The sequence below is a fragment of the Aotus nancymaae genome, unplaced genomic scaffold (genome assembly GCF_030222135.1).
Source record: "Aotus nancymaae isolate 86718 unplaced genomic scaffold, 86718_ANA_hifiasm-v0.15.2.pri h1tg000016l, whole genome shotgun sequence".
Lineage (NCBI taxonomy): Eukaryota > Metazoa > Chordata > Mammalia > Primates > Aotidae > Aotus > Aotus nancymaae.
The window spans coordinates 23469666-23490635 of NW_026988428.1; the positions used below are offsets into that span (position 1 = coordinate 23469666).

General features: G+C 34.1%; 1 protein-coding gene across 3 annotated transcripts in view; it reads right to left on the reverse strand.

The window, feature by feature from the left end:
• NAV3 (neuron navigator 3) overlaps nt 1–20970 on the reverse strand; it is an 853828-nt gene that overhangs the window by 551669 nt on the left and 281189 nt on the right. The gene's annotated exons all lie outside the window — the stretch shown is intronic.

The following is a 20970-nucleotide window of genomic DNA, read 5'->3' on the forward strand; positions in this document are numbered from 1 at the left end:
TCTATGAAGGAAAATCCCAGTATTTTGGCCTTTGTTTTCAAACAAAGCAGGGGGAAAAAATTCCCTCAATATTCCCAGAATGAGACTGCATTATGAAGTTTGACAATTCATAAAAATTATTCAAAGATTCTATTTTTTAATTAATGCATCTAATTGGGACAAGACATTAATTTGCCTCATAAGACTTAGCTGCACTATGTTTCTCAATTAATGATCAATTGCTAAAGAAATCCCGATAGACAAGAGACATTATGTTCTATGCTCTAGTGCACAAATAAGATGGCAAATGCCATCAAAGCATAGCACAAAGGTTGCTTTATGATGCATCAAATAGTGTCTGTTGAGAACCTTTGACGTGTTAATTAAAATGTCAATTAATTCAGAAATTTTCTATGACACTAGTCAAATAAGGAAGCACTATTTAAAAGCATGACTGCCGTATCACAGTACCATTTAAAAAGTAATTACCTTCTTTGGAATTATAGCCAGCATAGATCAGTTTCTTAATAGAACACATAACATTGTGAAACATAATGTAATACATTTAAAATAAGAATACTGACTGAATTATTAAATTAGGTATTTAGAAGATATTTGTGAGAGGCAGCATTTAACATAGACTCTGGAATTAGCTTAGATGTAAATTCAAAAGCTATACTTACTAGCTAGTAAAATAGGAGCCAGTTTTGATGCCTTATTTCCACTTCTGTAAAATGGGGATAATAATAATGCCTACTCCATGGGGTAAATATGAGGATTAAATAAGTGAATATTTATAAAGTGTTTAGGACAATCACTTGTACATAGTAGCTGCTTATATATCTATATGATAAAAATAACGTTAAAATATATATCTTTGAAGAATTTGTATTTTGTTTCAACATTATAAATTACTTTCAGTTTGGCCCTGAAGACAACAAAGGGTAAAATTTCTGCAATTTCCCTAATCATGGGGATATTTTCCCCTAATACTATAATAAAATTGCAAGTAAAGTTTCATAATCTTTAAAATTGCAAGTAAAGTTTCATAAATAATTTTTACATCTCAGTGATGGTTTTCAATTGCTATGGTCAATTTTTTTGTCACAAGCATTAGTAATCTCCCAAAGTCAAATATTTATGAAATTGATTTTTTTTTTCTTTTTTTAAATTATACTTTAAGTTCTGGGATTCATGCAGGTTTGTTACATAGGTATACATGTGCCATGGTGGTTTGCTGCACCCATCAACCCATCATCTACACTAGGTATTTATCCTAATGCTATCCATCCCCTATCCCCCCAACCCCTCAACAGGCCCTAGTGTATGATGTTCCCCTTCCTGTGCCCATGTGTTCTCACTGTTCAACTCCCACTTATGAGTAAGAACATGCAGTGTTTGGTTTTCTGTTCCTGGGTTAGTTTGCTGAGAATGGTGGTTTCCAGCTTCATCCATGTCCTTACAAAGGACATGAACTCATTTTTTATGGCTGCATAGTATTCCGTGGTGTATATGTGCCACATTTTCTTTATCTAGTCTATCATTGATGGGTATTTGGGTTGTTTCCAAGTCTTTGCTATTGTGAATAGTGCTGCAATAAACATACATGTGCATGTGTCTTTATAGCTGAATGATTTATAATCCTTTGGGTATGTATCCAGGAATGGGATTGCTCAGTCAAATGATATTTCTAGTTCTAGATCCTTGAGAAATTGCCACACTGTCTTCCACAATGGTTGAACTAATTTACACTCCCACCAACAGTGTCAAAGAGTTCCTATTTCTCCACATCATCTGCAGCATCTGTTGTTTCCTGACTTTTTAATGATTCCCATTCTAACTGGCATGAGATGGTATCTCATTGTGGTTTTGGTTTGCATTTCTCTAATGACCAGTGATGATGAGCTTTTTAAAATATGTTTGTTGGCTGCATAAATGTCTTCTTTTTTTTTTTTTTTTTGAGACGGAGTTTCGCTCTTGTTACCCAGGCTGGAGTGCAATGGCGCAATCTCGGCTCACGGCAACCTCCGCCTCCTGGGTTCAGGCAATTCTCCTGCCTCAGCTTCCTGAGTAGCTGGGATTACAGGCGCGCGCCACCATGCCCAGCTAATTTTTTATATTTTTAGTAGAAACGGGGTTTCACCACGTTAACCAGGATGCTCTCAATCTCTTGACCTCGTGATCCCCCTGCCTCGGCCTCCCAAAGTGCTGGGATTACAGGCGTGAGCCACTGAGCCCGGCCATAAATGTCTTCTTTTGAATTTATTTTACATATTAAATCCATTAAGTCATTCCTATATGCTTATAAACTGTTTTTTTAAAGAAAATATTTTTAAAGAAAAAATGAATTATGCTACTCTTTTTGTTATAATAAAGCAGACTATGGAGAATAAGAGGCTGACTTTGGAATTCAACTAAGATCCAAGTGTACTAGCCTTATATTAGTTCTGTTACTTTGGGAAGTTTATTTTATTTCACACAGCTTTAATTTCCTCATCTTCAAAATAGGAATTCTAATTGTTCCTACCTCACAGCATTTTTGTTGAGAAGATTAAATGAAGTAATTTAAGGATAATATTTATCACAGAGTCTAGACCATACATAGTTGGTGCTCAATAAATGTTAGTTGTTATTGTTAGTTTTACAGTAAATGTTCTTTAATCAATTTTTAAGGTGCCTTTTCAGTAAGCCAAATAAATTAATCAGTTCCAATTTATCAGGAGGTTCCAAGTAAAGTTCACTGTTATGAAGGCTTAGGACATCTGAAAATATCCTCCATATTTTATATTTTCATCAAATATTGCTATTGACACAAAACGGAATATACCTTTAAAAACATATAAACATTTCAGGAGAATATTTTATCTACATATATTTACCCCACTTAAATTACATGTCTCATTTGATATAAAAAATTCCTTTCTTTTAGAAAGCAAGTTTGCCCTCAACATCACATTTGCTAGAAGCTGTGTACTGTGGCACATGTTTGTACTCCCAGCTACTCAAGAAACTGAGATGGGAAGATTGCTAGAGCTCAGGAGTGTAAGGTCAGCCTGGGCAACATAGCGAGACCCCATTTCTTAAAAAATATATAATATTTTTTAGAGTTACAATATGAAGCTCACTATTCATAAATCTTTAGATATAAATGACATATTTTCTCATTGTTTTCCTTTTAGACTTTCATCTTATTAAATTTATCAGTCATACAGCTAATATATGTATTTTAAATTACTGTTAAAAATAAATATTAAAAAAATAAAATTACCATTAAAATTTTATAATACATAAGAATAGAACATAGACTTCCCGTCATTAATATGCACAGAGAATATTTTTAAGAAAATTTCAAAATGGAAAAAGGTGACACCTATTCAAAAATTTTACACTATGAAGTTTCATGTTTTACATATTAAAATGTAAACGTTCTTGCAAGATACCATAAAAAGAACGTCTTCTTTTCAGCAATTTTCATAACCATCTTGCTCACATCTGACTGCAATCCCAAACTAAGATTAACCTGCAGTTGTTCCCCTGTAGTAATGTTTATGATATGACACCATTTAAAACAAAGAAATTATTGCATAAGCCTCTTCAAAATATTGTCAAAAATCACCTTCTATGTAAAATCAACTAACATAATTGCAGACAATCAACAAATGCTATTTAAAATTAAGATGAACTCATTAAATCATAAAATAGCAAAGCATGCAATGAATTCTGGAGACAATGATCCATAGATAAGGACATTTCAGTCTGAAAGTACAATCAGAAGTTATTAAAAGAGCCACTGTTTACTGAGCACCTGCTCTGTGCCAGGGATGAGTTAAACTATTTAACAGTGTGTTCATTTTAATCTTCTCAAAAATCCCAAATGACTCTGGTAAAAAACAATAGGAGATTTGTCAAGATGGTTGGAGACAAGATTAAAATATATTTAAAAATGTAAAAAATGGGCCACGCATGGTGGCACATGCCTGTAATCCCAGCACTTTGGAAGGTCAAGGGGGATGGATCGCCTGAGGTCAGGAGTTCGCAACCAGCCTGACTAACAGGGTGAAACCCTATCTCTACTAAATACAAAATAATTAACCAGGCATGGTGGTGCATGCCTGTAATCTGAGCTACTTGGGAAGCTGAGACTGGAGAATCGCTTGTACATGGGAGGCAAAGGCTGCAGTGAGTTGAGATTGCACCACTGCTATCCAACCTGGGCAACAAGAGTGAAACTTGGTCTCAAAAAAAAAAAAAAAAAAAGAAAGAAAGTAAAAAATGGAAAGAGAAATATTCCATTTACATTAGCTATAAATGTACTAAACACTTACAAATAAATTTAACGAGAGAAGGAAGGTTTCAAGAAATAAAACACCAAAATATTTTTGAAGAATATGAAATAAGATGTGGGTAATTAGAAACACACTTTATATTCTAATATTGGAAAATTTAACATGAAAATGTTACATTGTCCAAAATAAATACATGAATCTGATGCAATTTTAATTAGCATTCTAATAGTACATTTTCCAAATAAAATGAGTATATTTTAACACTCTTCCCAAAAGAAGTGGTAAATAAAAAAGTGATCTTGCAAACTACGTGATCAGTAATATTATAGTGTATGGTTGAAATGTCTCTAGACTTTGAACTTCATTTTTACAAGAAGGATTCTCTAATACATTAAAAATAACTTTATTGCTAACAATTTACCATTATCAGCTTCAATGCTAACATAAAATATTATATGTTGGATTTAAATTGGTTTTATTTCTCCTTTAAATATTTTAAGTAAACTGTTTAATATTTTGAAACAGATCTTTTAGATTGTATTTCTGGCATAAGTGTCAATACAGTATACAGTTCTTTGATAAATATCTTTATGAATCTCATCAGAATTTTCATTTTAAGGGAAAAATGCCCATTTTAGCCATTCTTTTAGTTTCTCCATCAAGAATAACTCTTCATATACAATTGTAGATTAGCTTCAGAAAAATAATGTTATTTTACATTAGGTATAGATTTGCTTTACAATGAATATTATGAAAACACTAAGTGTTTAAGAGTCTAATTATGGTAATGATGATTAATCTTTGGAACTCTTCATTCTGCTTAAGTGAAAAATACAGTCAAATATTTACAGATTCATAGGAGTATTATAATTGCAACCTAACTTAAGGTGCTAATGGAGATAACAGAATACATAACTGCTAGGAATATTGTGAGAATACAATTCGATAATACTTGTAAACTATTCAATGTGCTGCATAGCATATTATCTAAAAATCAATAAAATTCACCTTACAACTGGGTTTACTCTGATAGAAATGTTTTTTCATTTCTCTCTGAATATGAACCCCTAAATCAAAACTGCAAATATCTAGAAAAATAATTTTGTTCAAATTAGTGTTATATGAAAGGGAAGACCAGTTGCAATGATAGTTAACATTTCTAGGTACCTACCAAGCACAAGGCTAAACATCAGTAAGATTTTAAATTATGAGATATCTGTGTATTTCCTAAATCCAATATATAGTTATCTGAAAACAGTTATAACTGCCTTATTTAAAAATTAATATACATATAACTTTATAGAATAGGAAAACACACAAAAATTGGTATATTGCTTTTAAAAGGCTCATTACTATTATAGTAGTATAAGAAACAGACTTTAGAACTGTTACCTTGACTTATCCAGTAAAGATAGTAGCAATAATAAACATTTAACAGTGATATGCTTTGGCTGTGTCCCCACTCAAATCTCATCTTGAATCGTAGCTCCCACAATTCCCACATGTCATGGGAGGGACCCAGTGGGAGGTAATTGAATCCTGAGTGTGAGTCTTTCCTCTGCTGTTCTCATGATAGTGGTAAGTCTCAAGAGATCCGATGGTTTTATCAAGAAGAGTTCCCCTGCACAAGCTATCTCTCTTTGCCTGCTGCCATCCATGTATGACTTCACTTGTTCCTCCTTGCCATCTGCCATGATTGTGAGGCCTCACCAGCCATGTGGAACTGAGTCCATTAAACCTCTTTTTCTTCCCAGTCTCAGGTATGTGTTTACCAGCAGTGTGAAAATGGACTAACACAGATTGGTGATATATATCGATAATATAGACTATTATTAACTTTTTTACAAAGAACATCAAAAGTATACTTCATTTTTTTCTCACAACCCCTTGGGAAAAACATGCAAATATCACTATTCTGATTATAGCTAGATAAGCAGAAGAGTAGCATGATTAACAATCCAGGTTGTGTCTCTAGAAATGAGTAGAATATAAAACAATTTTCCTGATTTCCCACCTCAACTCATCTCTTCCATGAAGCTCTGAATTGAGAAAGCAATACCAGGCCAGCTGCCCATACTCTGTTACTCTGTATATTACCCAGTCAATGACTGGAAAAGAAAAAGGTACTAATGATTTCCAGGTGCCTGCAATGCGCCAGGCAACATGGGTTATTTAGGCAAACAGCACATTTTGGTGGTTTAGGAAAATAGAATAGACCCTGGTATACCACTGATGAGTCCTGTGACATTAGATCTCTTGCTTGTCCTCTCTGTGCCTCAGTGTCTGTCCCTTCAATGAAGCTGAATTACATGAAATTATCATTTTTAAGGTTAAAAATGGTTGAATGCTGACAATATAATAAAGTGTTGTGCCTCTGACATAATCCATGTGAAGGGGTGGCACACAGTAAGAATGTCAATGTAAATATTATTATCATCCCCACAATAGGGGAAACTGGTGTTTTCAGTCTCAGCTTCTGTGTGGAGTGGCTTCAATTTGAACTTGGATCTCTGACTCCAAAGGCATTGCGGTCTCCTCTATAGCATGTTGACAGCCACAGTTTCTGAGACTCTGCTAATGAGATCTAAGCTTTTTTTCCCCCCAAATTAACATAATGCCAATTTTGCTTTCCAGGGACATTTTACAAATTAAAGCAACACTGATTTAATCGCTATAAAATTGCCTTTTTTCTTTTTTTCTTTTTCCATGATGGATTTGTTCCCCGGAGTAGCTGCTTGCCAAATGGTACCCTGGTGTCCCGAAAGAGTTAAGGCAGCTTGTATATTTGCATAATTTACAACCAGGGAATAGCTGAGGGACTGGGAGAATCTGGTTCAGTAGGCCATTTAGAAATTCATTAAAATTTATTCAGCTTCACTACTAGTTATGTCCAGAACCTAAAATCATCAAAAATGCGTTTCCAAAAGTAAAGTAGAAATTAAGGTAAACTTGACATGCTTACATCTGTAACTGCAAACTCTTAAATTACCCTGTTGTTTGGGGGTTTCTCCTTAAACACAGAAACTTATTCATATATTCACATTAGGCAGTTAATTGAACAGAATAGAGGTTGCTATGGAAACAGTGTGGTATGCCCTAGTACTTAGTGAGGAAATGAACACTACTAATTATCGCCAAACGTATGATATTTCTGCTTTTGTATGCTATAGTTTTTAATGTACAATCTGTTTAATGAGCAGCAAGTTGTTCACCCAGCATGCAGAGAGTGAAAGAAACCTAAAAATAGAAGGGTAAATCCTCAGGTGTGAATCTGCTAATTTTATTGAAATAAAGTAATAAAAGACTTGTCTTTCTCCCATCTATCTTAGCAAGGATGGAAGACTTGCTGGAGCCTAAAGCCTTAAAAATTAGCAATTAAGGTAATAGGAAAATACCACCAAGAAAAAAAGGAAAGTACCCTATTCCTTCTTCATGGCTTTAATATAGTTCACACAGCCAGTTATACTGAAAAGACATGTATGGCATACTATGTGCAAGGTACTGGGGAGGAGGAGAAGCTGGTCTGAAGGCACATGATTTATTCTGTTACAAAGCTAACTGTATCAGGTTACATAAAAGAGTTACAGCAATACATTCTACTGAGAGAACAGAAGATAAGCAGATTAAATCCAGGAAACTAAAGGAAATAGTTTTCAGTTGATATCCTTGAAGGATGGTGCAACTCCTGGCAGACTGATGTACTCAGAGTGGTCAGAAGTAATACTTTGCCAATCTATAGGAAGAGTCGGTAAAAAGTTGCTAATCTACAGGCACAGTTTGCCCTTGAACTCAACCAGCAAGAAGATAGGGACACTGAATTAGGTTCCTCACCACCAGTGAGAGGAATTTGCAAATGATGTGGCCTGCGGTTCACACTCCTACTCCCCAGAATTTCTGTAAGAGAATCTACCAGTAGCTTCCCTACCTTACTTTTGCCCTAGTCAGTTGAGTCCTGGAGTCCATTGTCTGGAACCTGACCATTTTTTCTGTCATGTTGCTTCCATTAGCCTCTTATATTAAATCCATGGGACTGCTTTCAAAAACTAATTCCATAACCATCATTGCCATTCACTGACCCCAACACGGACTCTGAAAAGACCTTGGTTATGCAATAATAGAAATTTTGAGGATGCAGGTGTTTGTAGTAGTATTTGTTTGCAGTACCCTATCAAGGACTCATCTTTTGTATGGCTTTGTCCCACCTATCTTCTCCCAAGCCTGCGTTGTTCCGATTTTCAACGTGATAGGTACTCTGAGACTATCCGAAGGCAGAAGTAGCAAGCAGAATGTGATTTGAAGCAGAGGAGAGAGTTCTTAACTAATGTATAAAAGTTTACGTGGCATATATTAGAGAAATGTAGTACATCATGACAGTAATATAGGATATTACTACATAAAACATTATTCTTGGACAGTTGGGTTGGTACCACATTGCAGAGAACATTTAATGTTTTGGACTTTATTTTAGGGAAGAATTAGAGTGAAGAGGAATTGCAATAGTCTAGTCTAAGCAAGAGATAAAGAGAACCAGATAGAAAAGAACTATATTACCCAAAACTTTACAAGTGAAATTTTCTAGCGCTAGTCACAATGCACATTAAATAATGGGCACTGAATAAATATTTGTGGATGATCTCAGCATTGCCAGGTCAGCTTAAAAATGTCAAATGAAAGGCCACTTACCACAATTACACTTTAAAAGCCACATTATTTTCTGCTCTGTTTGTGTGATTAATACAGCATTCTCAAAATGTCTATTTCACTTCATTTAGCACACAAAATTTATAATTAGATATAAATCATGCTGCAAATATTTATTGACTACTTATGTCCAAGCCAGTTGGGATCTTGTTACTACACTGTAAAGAAAAACAATATTTATGGGCTTAAAAGTAAATCAACTCTCATTTTTCACAACTTTATTGCTTTCATGCCAGGATAAAGTTGTTATGACATATTACAGATATTCGACAACATTTGAAAAACTGTTTTAGACATTCTTAACAACTTTTTGCAACATAAAATTATTTTCATTGTATGAGCAATTAAGTTTTACCTACTAAGCATATTAAATTTAGTATCTCCAATGGATTTAAGAATGCCATTAAGAAACTTGTATTCTGTAAAACGCAGAAGATACATTTTGATTTTGGATTCTTTTTTTTTTTTTTTTTTTTTGAGACGGAGTTTCGCTCTTGTTACCAAGGCTGGAGTGCAATGGCGCGATCTCGGCTCACCACAACCTCCGCCTCCTGGGTTCAGGCAATTCTCCTGCCTCAGCCTCCTGAGTAGCTGTTGATTTTGGATTCTTTAATTTTTTTTTGACACAGGGTCTCACTCCCATTGCCCAGGCTGGACTGCAGTGGTGATGAGATCATGGCTCACTGCTGCCTCGACTTCCTGGGCTCAGGTGATTCTCCCACCTCAGCCTCCCAAGTAGCTGGAACCACAGGCATGCACCACCATGCCCAGCTAATTTTTGGTATTTTTTTTTTAGTAGAGATGGGTTTTCACCATTTGCCCAGGCTGATCTCCAACTCATGGGCTCAAACAATTCACTGGCCTTGACCTCCCAAAGCACTGGGATTACAGGCATGAGCTACCACACCTGGCCAGATTTGGGATTCTTGAAAAGCAATTTGCAAATAGGAAAAAAAATAAAATAGATAATATAATAACAGTTTAATGATACAAATTACAATTGAAAAATTCATGTCTTTTATTGTGTTTCTTCTCTCAGGTTACAAATCTAAACCATGTTGTTAAGTAAAAATAATCTATTTTTAACTTTTTAATCATTCATTTTAAGTGTAGTTTATTTCCCATTATTCATTTGGGCTTTTTCAGTTCATGGGTTATTGAAGGCTCTTGCTTCTGAAATCATCTCTTTTCTCATTTTTTGGTGTTTTTAAAATATTTTTATTGATACATAACAATTGTACATATTTATGGAGTACATGTGATATTTTAATACCTGCATACAACATGTAATGATCACATCAGAGCATTTAAGATATCCATCACCTCAAACATTTATCATTTATTTGTGTTGGGAACATTGTAAGTCTTCTAGCTATTTTGAAATATGTAACAAAATACTGTTAACTATAGTCACCCTACTGTGTTATCAAACACCAGAACTTACTCCTCCTGTTTGTTTGTACCCAATAACAAATCACTCTTCACCACCCCCTACATTTCCCAGCCTCTGGTAGCCATCATTCTACTTTCTACCTCCATGAGATCAACTTTTTAAGCTCCTTCATATGAGTGAGACCATGTGATATTTTCCTTTCTGCCCTTAGCTTATTTCACTTAACATAATGACCTTCAATTTCAACCATGTTGCTGCAAAAGACTTTTAATGGCTTAACAGTTTACCATTGTATATATATACATACATAACACATTTTCTTTATCCCTTCATCCTTTAATGGACACTTAGGTTGATTCCATTTAGCTATGGTTAATAGTGCTGCAATAGACATGGGGGTAGAGGTACCATTCGATATGCTGATTTCCTTTCCTTTGGATACCCAGTAGTGGAATTGCTGGATCATATTTTACTTTAATTTTAGAGTTTGGAGAAACATTCACATTATTTTCTATAATAGATTTACTAATTTACATTCCCATTAACAGTGTATAAGAGTTTCCTTTTCTCCACATCCTTGCCAGCAATTGTTAATTTTTGATAGTAGTCATTCTAACTGGGGTGATAGAGTATCTTGTTATGGTTTTGATTTGCATTTCCCCAATGATTAGTAACATTGTGCATTTTTTCATATACCTGTTGGTCATTTGTGTGTCTTCTTTTGAGAAATGTTTGTTGATGTCCTTTGCCTATTTTTTAAATAGGATTATTATTACCATTATTAAGTTGTTTGAATTCCTTGCATATTCTAGATATTGCTTTCTTGTTAGATGAATAGTCACAAATATTTTCCATTTTTACTGGTTGTCTCTTCACCCTGTTGACTGTTTCCTTTGCTGTGCAGAAGCTCAGAAGTTTTTTAGTTTGATGGAATCCCATTTGTCTGTATTTGCTTTTGTTACCTCTGCTTTTGAGGTTTGAGACATAAAATCTTTGCCAAATGTCCTGAGCATTTTCCAGCTATTTTCTTCAGTAGTTTTATAGTTTTGGGTCTTATGTTTCAGTCTTTAATCCCCCTTTTTTTAATATGGTGAGATATAGTGGTCTAGTTTCATTCTACTAAATATAGATACCCAGTTTTACCAGCCCTATTTATTGAGAGGGTGTTCTTTCCCCAGCATATGATCTTGGCACCTTTGTTGCAAATCAGTTCAGCATAAATATGTGGATTTATTTCTGGGTTCTCTATTCTGTTACATATGTCTCTGTGTCTGTTTTTATACCAATACCATGCTATTTGTTTACTATAGCTTTGTAGTATATTCTGAAGTCAGATAGTGTGATACCTACAGCTTTGTTATTTGTGCTCATAATTGCTTTGGCTATACAAGCCCTTTTGTGTTTTCCTAAAAAAATTAGAATTGTTTTTTCTATTTCTAAATTTGGAAAAAGTTATTGGTATTTTGATAAGCACTGTATTGAATCTGTAGATTTCTTTGGGAAGTATCATTTTAACAATATTAACTATTTCAATCTATGAGAATGGTACGTCTTTCCATTTGTTTGTGTCTTTTTCCATTTTTTTCATCATTATTTTATAGACTTTTGTTACAGAAGTCTTTCATCTTCTTAGTCAAATTTAGTCCTAGGTATTTTTTGTAGCTATTATAAATGGGATTGTTTTCTTGATTTTTCTACTAGTTCATTATTGATCTATAGAAACACTACTTATTTTTATATGTTGATTTCGTCCTGTAACTTCTACAAATTTGGTTGTCAGTTCTAAGAGGGTTTTTTTAAATATATATATATAGAGAGTCTTTAGGGTTATTTTTTCCTACATAAAAAACTGTTATTTGCAATGAGGGACAATATGATTTCTTTTATCCTAATTTGGGTGCCTTTTATTTCTTTATCTTACCTGATTGCTCTGGTTAGGACTTCCAGGAATATGTTTGATAAGAGTAGTAACAGTAGGCATCTTTGTCTTGTTCCAGTTCTTAAAGAAAAGGCTTTCTTTCATCTTTTCCCTATTCAGTGCCATGTTAGCTGTGGTTTGTCATATATGACCTTTAAAATGTTAAAGAATGTTTCTTTGATGCCTAAATTGTTGAGAGTTTTTATTATTAAGAGATGTTGAATATTATCAAATGCTTTTTCTGGACCTGTGAAGATGATCTGTTTTTTGTCTTTTATTTTGTTGATATGATATATCACATTTATTAATTTGCATATGTTGAACTACCTTGCATCCCTGAAATAAATCTCAACTGATAATGGTGTATTATCTTTTTGTTGTACTGTTAGATTTGATTTGCCGATATTTTGTTGAGAATTTTTGCATCTATGCTCATGAGTGATATTGGCCTGTAATTTTGTTTTCTGTTGTTGTGTATTTGCCTAGTTTTGGTAACAGGGAAATGCTGGCATTATGGAAAAATTGCCTTCTTTTTATGGAAGAATACTTTGGGAAGAATTGGTGTTAGTTCTTCTTTATTCATTTAGTAGAAAACTATCCAGTCCTGAGCTTTTCCTTGTTGGAAGTCTTTTTTACTACTAATTCACTCTCATTACTTAGCATTGGTCTGTTTAGTTTTTCTATTTCTTCCTGGTTCGATCATGGAAGGTTGTATCTTTCCAGGAATGTATCCATTGGCTCTTTTTCCAAATTGTTAGGGTATAGTTGCCTGTAATAGCCTCTAGTGATCTTTGTATTTCTGTACTATCAGTTGTAATATGTCATTTTATACTTTTTACTTTGAGTCTTCTTTTCCATGGTTAGTCTAGCTAGTAGTTTAACAATTTCATCTTTACAAAAATATTTTGTTTAACGATTGTATTGATTTTTTAGTCTCTATTTCACAGTGAAACATATATGTTCATACATACATATTTTTTAAAGTCTATTTTGTCTAATATAACTATACTTGTTCCTGCACACTTTTGTTTATCATTTGTGTGAAGTTTTTTATTTCATCACTTCACATTCAGTCTATGTGCATCTTTACAGGGGAAATGAGCTTCTTATAGGCAGCATAGTTGTTTTTTTTTTTTTAATCTATTCAGCCAGTCTATATCTTTTAATTGGGAAATTTTGACCATTTATATTCTAAGATTCTACTGATAGGTGAGGATTATTTCTGTTATTTTGCTAATTGTTGTGTTTGGTATATCCTTTGTCCCTTTTTGTTTTATTGTTTGGCTTTACAATTTGGTGTGTTTATATAGTAATATTTCTTGACTCCCTTCTCTTTTTCATTTGTGTATCAATTCTATTAGTGAGTTTTATACTTTTGTGTGTTTTCATGATATTAGATATCATGCTTTTGTGTCCAGAAGTAGGATTCTCTTAAGCATTTATATTAGGACTGGTCTAGTGGAGATGAGTTCCCTATTTTTGCTTGTCTGGGGAAGACTTTATTTATTTACACAGTTTTCATTCTGGAAGGATAGCATTGCTGGGAATAGTATTATTGGCTAGCAGGGGTTTTTCTTCTTTATGTAGCACTTTAAATATATCATACTATTCACTCCTGGCCTGTATGGTTTCTGTTGAAAAATCCATTGTTAGTCTGATGGGAATGCCCTAATATGTGACTAGATGCTTTTTTTCTTGCTGTTTTTAGAGTTCTCTCTGACTTTTGACAGTTTGACTATATTTTACTTTGGAGAAGAGCTTTTTGGATTAGACTATTTGGGAATCTTTGAGCTTCCTGTATTTGGATGTTTGTATCTCTTGCAAAACTTAAAGATTTGTCATCTATTATTTTGTAAATAGGTTTTCTATGCCCATCTCTTCTCTTTCTGGAATACCCAAAATTCATACAATTTTTCAATTTATGGTATCCCATAGGTCCATATATCATGTATCATGCACTGTTTTTTCATACTCTTTTGGTCTGACTAGATTATTTCAAAAGACCTGTCTTCAAGTTCAGAATTTTTTTTCTTCTACCTAATCCCAAATTTCTTGAAGCTGTCTATTGTATTTGTTACTTTTACCATTGACTTCTTCAATTCTAGGATTTCTGTTTGCTTCTTTTTATGACATCTATCTCTTTGTTGATTTCTCATTTAGATCATGAGTTGTTTTCCTGATTTCTTTGCATTATTTATCTGTGTTCTCTTGTATCTCATGAGTTTATTTTCATTATTTTGAATTATTTTTCAGACATTTTATAGATTTTTTTGTGTGTGTTGATCCATTATTGGAAAATAACTGTGTTCCTTTGGAGGTCTCAAGTTTCATTGCTTTTTCCTGTTTCTTGCGTCCTTATGCTGATATATAAGCACTTACTGTAACAGTTGTGTCTTTCAATTGTAAGGATTGGATTTCACAGGGATAAGCTTTTTCCTACAGATGTATCTATAGTGTTGGTGGAGGAGCATACTTTGACTTTGAATCCGGATGGGTACAGTAGTGTATTCTGCATATAATTTCTTCTGCTGTAATCAGCATCAGTGATGTCTGTGTTTTCTCATAGCTTAGGCTGCAGAAGGCTTTGCTGTGTACAGAGATATGAGGTGGGTCAGGCCTTGGGTATTAGTGGTTTAGTGGTAGTGGCAGTGGGCCAGATGTGGATGAGTTAAGACACAAATTTTCTTCCTACAATCATTTCACTAGTATAGTAAGAAACAAGTCTAGGTTTTTATAATCTCATTTTCTTTAAGGAGATTGAGTCTTAACTTCACTCCCTGAAGTTTCTTTTTACAGATACTTTCACCTATAGTTCTTTCTTCCATGAAGTATTTTCATATATATTTTAAAAACTAAAAACAATTAGTTATTAAATATATATGGTTCATATTCAGGGTTCATAAAGTACTTTTAGAAATGAATAAAACTAATTAAAAACTCAGTAAAATAATAAATATAGTAGAAAATGCTATTCTCTGAAGAGGAAATATAAGTGACCATTAAACATATTTAGAGATACTAAACCTCACTTATTTTATATATTTTTTTGTTGAAGACTTAAGTAATTACTTTAATTAAAGATATTACTACAAATATTTTCACCTTTTTAAAAGATTTAAATTTCTTTAAAAATTTTTTTCCAACTTTTAAGTTCGGGGTACATATGCATGATACGTGCATTGTTACATAGGTAAATGTGTGCCATGGTGGTTTGCTTCACAGATTATTTTATCACCAGGTATTAAGCCCAGTATCCATTAGCTAAATACATATTTTTAAACCTCATTGTATGTGTTGACTTTTTTACTATAAACCTATGAAAGGCAAAATCAAAGGCTGGAAAAATATACAATGGAAAATAAGCCACTGAAATACTAAGAATTAGGGATGGCTGTGTTGAATTATACTGCAGTATTTGAAAGGGTTTGAAGAGATTAAATCTGATGCTTAATGTCAATTTTAATTTTGAGATAAATGTTACTTTCTCAAATGAACATCCCATAAATTGAAGAAAACGAATAAACCTTGGAGTCATTCTTCCCCCTCTCTCTCAGTCTATATTTCATCCAGCAGCATATCCGATAAACTCCACCTTCAACAGCCACTTCATACCTTCTACATGCCCACCACTTGGTCCAAGTCCAACTTCAGCATTCATAGACTATGGTACTAGCCTACCTGCTTTCACTCTTCCCAGACCACAGGCTTTTTAATAGAGAGTGCAGAGAGTTCCTTTTGAAACATTTGTCAGCCAGATCCTTTTTATACTTAGGATCTTCCAGTGGCTTCTGAGGTGACTCTGAGTAAAAGCTGCTTCTAAGGGCTACTATAGAGTTCCCATGTGTTTGGCACTTGGGCTACCTCTCCACTTTTATTTCCTGCAACTTTCCCCTCGTTCCCTCATCCCGTACTGTTCCTCACATGAACGATTATGCTTACAGCTTTTGTACTGAGTGATTGCTCTACTGAATTGATTTCCTCCCAGATATTCACATGCTTGCATCCGCCCTCTATTTCATTTCTACTCAAAACGTCAGCTCTTCAGACAATCCTTTCCTGGCTAGTCCTTCTAAAATAACATACTCTGTCATTTTCAACTCACTTACCCTGCTTTTCTGGCGCTTACTGAGCTATCTGCCATTTTTTTTCCTTCCTTTTATTATGTAGGTTCCCTTGACATTACTGTATGCTCCATTCCTAGAGCAGTGCATGACACACAATGCATGCTTAAAAAGTATTTGTTGAAAGCATGGTTGAGTTTAGATACAGAATTACTTCCTATAATCATTTTACTGGTATAGTAAGAAATGAATCTAGTTTTTGGTAATCTTATTTTCTTTAAGGAGATTGATTCTTAAATTCATTCTCTGAAGTTTTTAACAGATACTTTCATCTATAATTCTCCCCTGGGAAATGCTGTCAATATAATTTAGAGGTTGAAATGTTTATCTTTATAATACTGATAAGGATTATCTTTCTCATTGTTTTCAAGAGAAAACTCAAGGAAAATCCTGGCATTTTCATATTCTGTGAGACAACAAATGTATAAAGATACCTTTCTCTCAGAGAATAGGCTAGACCCAAATAATGGTGAACAGGAGTAAAATAGATTTCCGTGAAGTTTTTTTAATCTCTAATTATGCTGCCTCCTAGGTAATATGCATCTAAATTCTTACTGACTCTGTTAACAATTTGGGCAAGAGCTGTGTAGCACTTTGGATGGGAAATTTTCTGTCATACAGATCAGTCACAGTGCAGGATGCTTTGTTTTCCTGACTTCTACCAGTTCAAAACCAGAAGTACCAATTCAAAACCAGAGGTATATCTCTAATCGAGATGCTCCCATTGCTCTCTGGTGCCTTAAGAAACACTGGGTAAAAACAGGCCTTTCTTATTTTTAAATTAATTTTATTATTTTATTTTTGATCTTATCTAATTTTAATATAAAAAATCAATCTTTTTTCACTAACAGAAAGTACTATATTTTAATTTGAAAAGGACATGCTCATGCTCTTACAAATGTGTTCTAGTCTCAAAGTCCATCCTATACCAAGACATCCAAACAGACACTGATTAATCACTTCTATCACTGCCCTGACATTCACCAAGTCATACTTCTGTCAACATACTGTGGTATCTATCACTTTCTAATGTGAAGTTGTCTAACAAAAAACTGTATTACAGGTATTACCAACTGAAAGTTACTATGAAAACCACCTTCTCTGGATACATATAATTATGCATTTTATGCACCTATCTAGATGACAATAGAATCACTACATCTGCGTCTAATCTCAATATTGTTTCAGATACCAGGTAATGTCTTTACTAGAAAGCTTTAACACTGTACAAGTTATAAATATGCATTGATATATGTCATTCAACTTTATGTTTAATAAATTTTCTATATCAAAATTAGTTAATGAATGGAACACATTGTGATTAATGTGTCAAAACCAGGAATTAAGTTATGAGGATTTTATTGCTTTTCTACATATTTTGGAATAAGTACAACTAGCTTAAGTCTCATGTTTTCTTGATAATCACATAATCATTCTCTTCCAACTTCCAGTAAAAAAATCCATATGGGTGAACACGCTGCAGAGCACTATGGACCTTGATCAATCTGGTGTTGTAGAAAAACACTGACAGCTTGGAATCAGAGGCTATGAGTTTCCTGCCTCTTCTACTCAAATTCCTCATCAGTGTAATGAAACAATACAAATAACTGGGGCAAGCATTTTGCTAGAAAGATAAGAAAGCCAGAGCATTCTCCTCAGAAAACCATGAAACTTAAATTTAAATGTGTCTACCATCTCCAACCCTCATTATAGATGACCATATACCATATTAACCCAAGACTTACTATCTCTCTGGTTCTAAGATATCAAATGATAAAATATTGGGTAGTGAAGTATTAATTATATGACTGTCATTATCATGTCATTTTCCTTTGCTGGGACTTTTGAGATCAAGAAGGATATGTAATCAATCTATGTGGTTAAGAGGTAGAGTTCACTGACTATTGTATTAGCTTCTAGATTCTTCTTCAGAATTTCAACAAAGTGCATGTCAGATTTTACTCAGAGGTCACAGTGGTTCATTTCTCAGAGCTGATGGGTTGTTGAGAACTTTGATGTGTAGGAGGGCATTGCTTCTATGTATGTTAGAGTTTGTAACCACAGTAACAAAATAGGGCCTAAGAGCTGCAGGAGAGCCTCTAGTGTTAACCATCCTGTGGGATTTAACAGTGCTTGATCTAGAAAACACAGGAGAAATAATTTTATAAACGGTGAACCTGTAAAAGATAAACACTGCTGTTTGCTTACTGTTTTAATACATATCACAGAAATAATGAGCTTCAGGATGAACTCAAACAAATCACAAACCTTCTTCAAGAATGTCTTGTCTAATGCGTTAAACATTTGAGCTACTTGTGTCACCCCTTCTCAGTTTGTCCAATTTCTTTAACACCTGTGCTGCCACATCTGCTCATTGTTTCAAGCTTTTACCACAATGTCACTGATGTTTCTGAGCTCTTTTAATTAATTCCAAATACTCTATGTCTATTAGATTTTGTAAATTGCTAAATAGGCAACTTTTCATTTAACTTTTTTGTATAAATGACAAAATATTTCCTTTTTGTACTCTTTCAGAGGCCAGCTATCTTGGTTCCTCTTTCCTAGCAGCCCAAGAATAGCCAGGTGCTGGGGCTCACGCCTGCAATCCCAGCACTTTGGGAGCCTGAAGCAGGTGGATCACCTGAGGTCAGCTGTTCAAGACCAGCCTGGCCAACATGGTGAAACCTCATCTCTTCTAAAAACACAAAAATTAGCCAGTTATCGTGGCATGCTTCTGTAATCTCAACTACTAAGGAGGCTGAGGCAGGAGAAGAATCATTTGAATAGGGAAGTGGAGGTTGCAGTGAGCCAAGATCGTGCCACTGCACCCTAGCCTAGGCAACAGAGCAAGACTTAGTCTCAAAAAAAAAGATGTACAAATCAAGAATGTTAATTTGAAGACTTGACAGAAGCATAAGTAAATTTTTGCATGAATGAATTCCACTGGGTTATATACATTTTTTTCCTCAGCAACACTGTCCAGCATCATGATTAACAAAAACTATTACATTTATTGAGCAACTACTATATATGAAATAGCATGTGATAAGTAGTTTTCATCATTTTATAATGTTCATAAAACCCTATCATAAAGAAGAGGAAACTGAGGCTCAAGGAGACAAGTTGCCCAAGGTTTCATAGCCAGTTAATGAGTGGCAAAGTTAGGGATAGGACGAGGGGAAAGCTGAATCTCAGGAGTATGGACTATGTCATTTGCAGCCTTTCTAAAAATTATACTTATTTTTATTATTCATTCTAAAAGGTCCTCTCCAAATGAAAAGACTCCTTAATTTTACAATGAAGAAAATATGTTTACAATTTGGTCAATAGAAGTAAATTCATAATTTTCTACCTTTCACATCCTTTAATATCACCTTTACTAAAATAGAACATTTAAACATTTGAAAATGTCCAAAAAGTGTGTGTGTCTGTGTGCATGTGTGTGTGTGTGTGTGTGTGAGAGAGAGAGAGAGAGAGAGAGACTTTTTTGTTGTGTTAACATGCAATTTCCCTCTCCCTAAAAGAATTACTTTCACTCCAAAGTGATTTTGAAAATGGAATATCTCCTCATGTTGCTAAAAAAAAAGAGACACACACATGAAGATAAATGGTGATTTACAGAAAGTAATTCACACCATGACAACTCTACTTATTCATTTTTCTTTTCCATGTGTCTCCTGTGATAGCAAAGGCATTTATTCCTTCAATAGTCCAAAAACAATTAATGCCATACATCATGTGTGAATGAGACTGACAGGGCACACCATCTGAAGCACCCATGCAATGCCTGCTTACAGGGCCAAGCATACCTGCAACCAAAGCTCAAAGACAAGAAAGTATGCTGAGAGTAACAGCTACATTTTTAACACATATGTTTAATTTACTTGACCGATAGAGAAAATTGTCAGAGTAAATGGAAAAATGAAATGCAATTGTTCTGGTCAGAACAAAGGGCAGTAGAAAAGATTTAGTCTGATTTCTGGATCTGCCTGACATCGTTTACGGCCTTAAGCCGCAGAAGCTAAAGGAATCTAAAAAATATTATGGATGGAAATTCTTTTTAAATATTTCAGAAAGCTTCACGGCTTCTGACAGTATTAATAAATATAAGGGGGGATGACGAGAGCTGTTTTCTGAGGAAGCTCAAAGAATCATGGTTGGCAGTGATAGTATGTCAATGTAAGAAACCACTTTTCAAAATACAACAAAGTATAATAAATGCTTTTATGAGGAAAGAATATTATGATAAGTGTCCAATATAGTACTAACCTGGGTTATAAAAATATATTCTATTCAATGATTACAAAAATAAGATTCTTATTTTGAGAGCAATCTCCTAAGGCAATTCTCATGTCCTTTAGATTTCAAAGCTATATTTTCTGGTTGCATAACACAAGCTTATTCTGACAATGAAACTTAAAGAAACATATGCCCCTTGGATATTAGAAGCAACTTCAAGAAGCCTACTGACAATCCATTCATTTAGACTTTGTGTACTTTTAATTCTTGATTTGTAGATGAGTGCTAATAATATTTACATTCTTATCTTCCTTCCTGTCTTCTTCCTTCTTT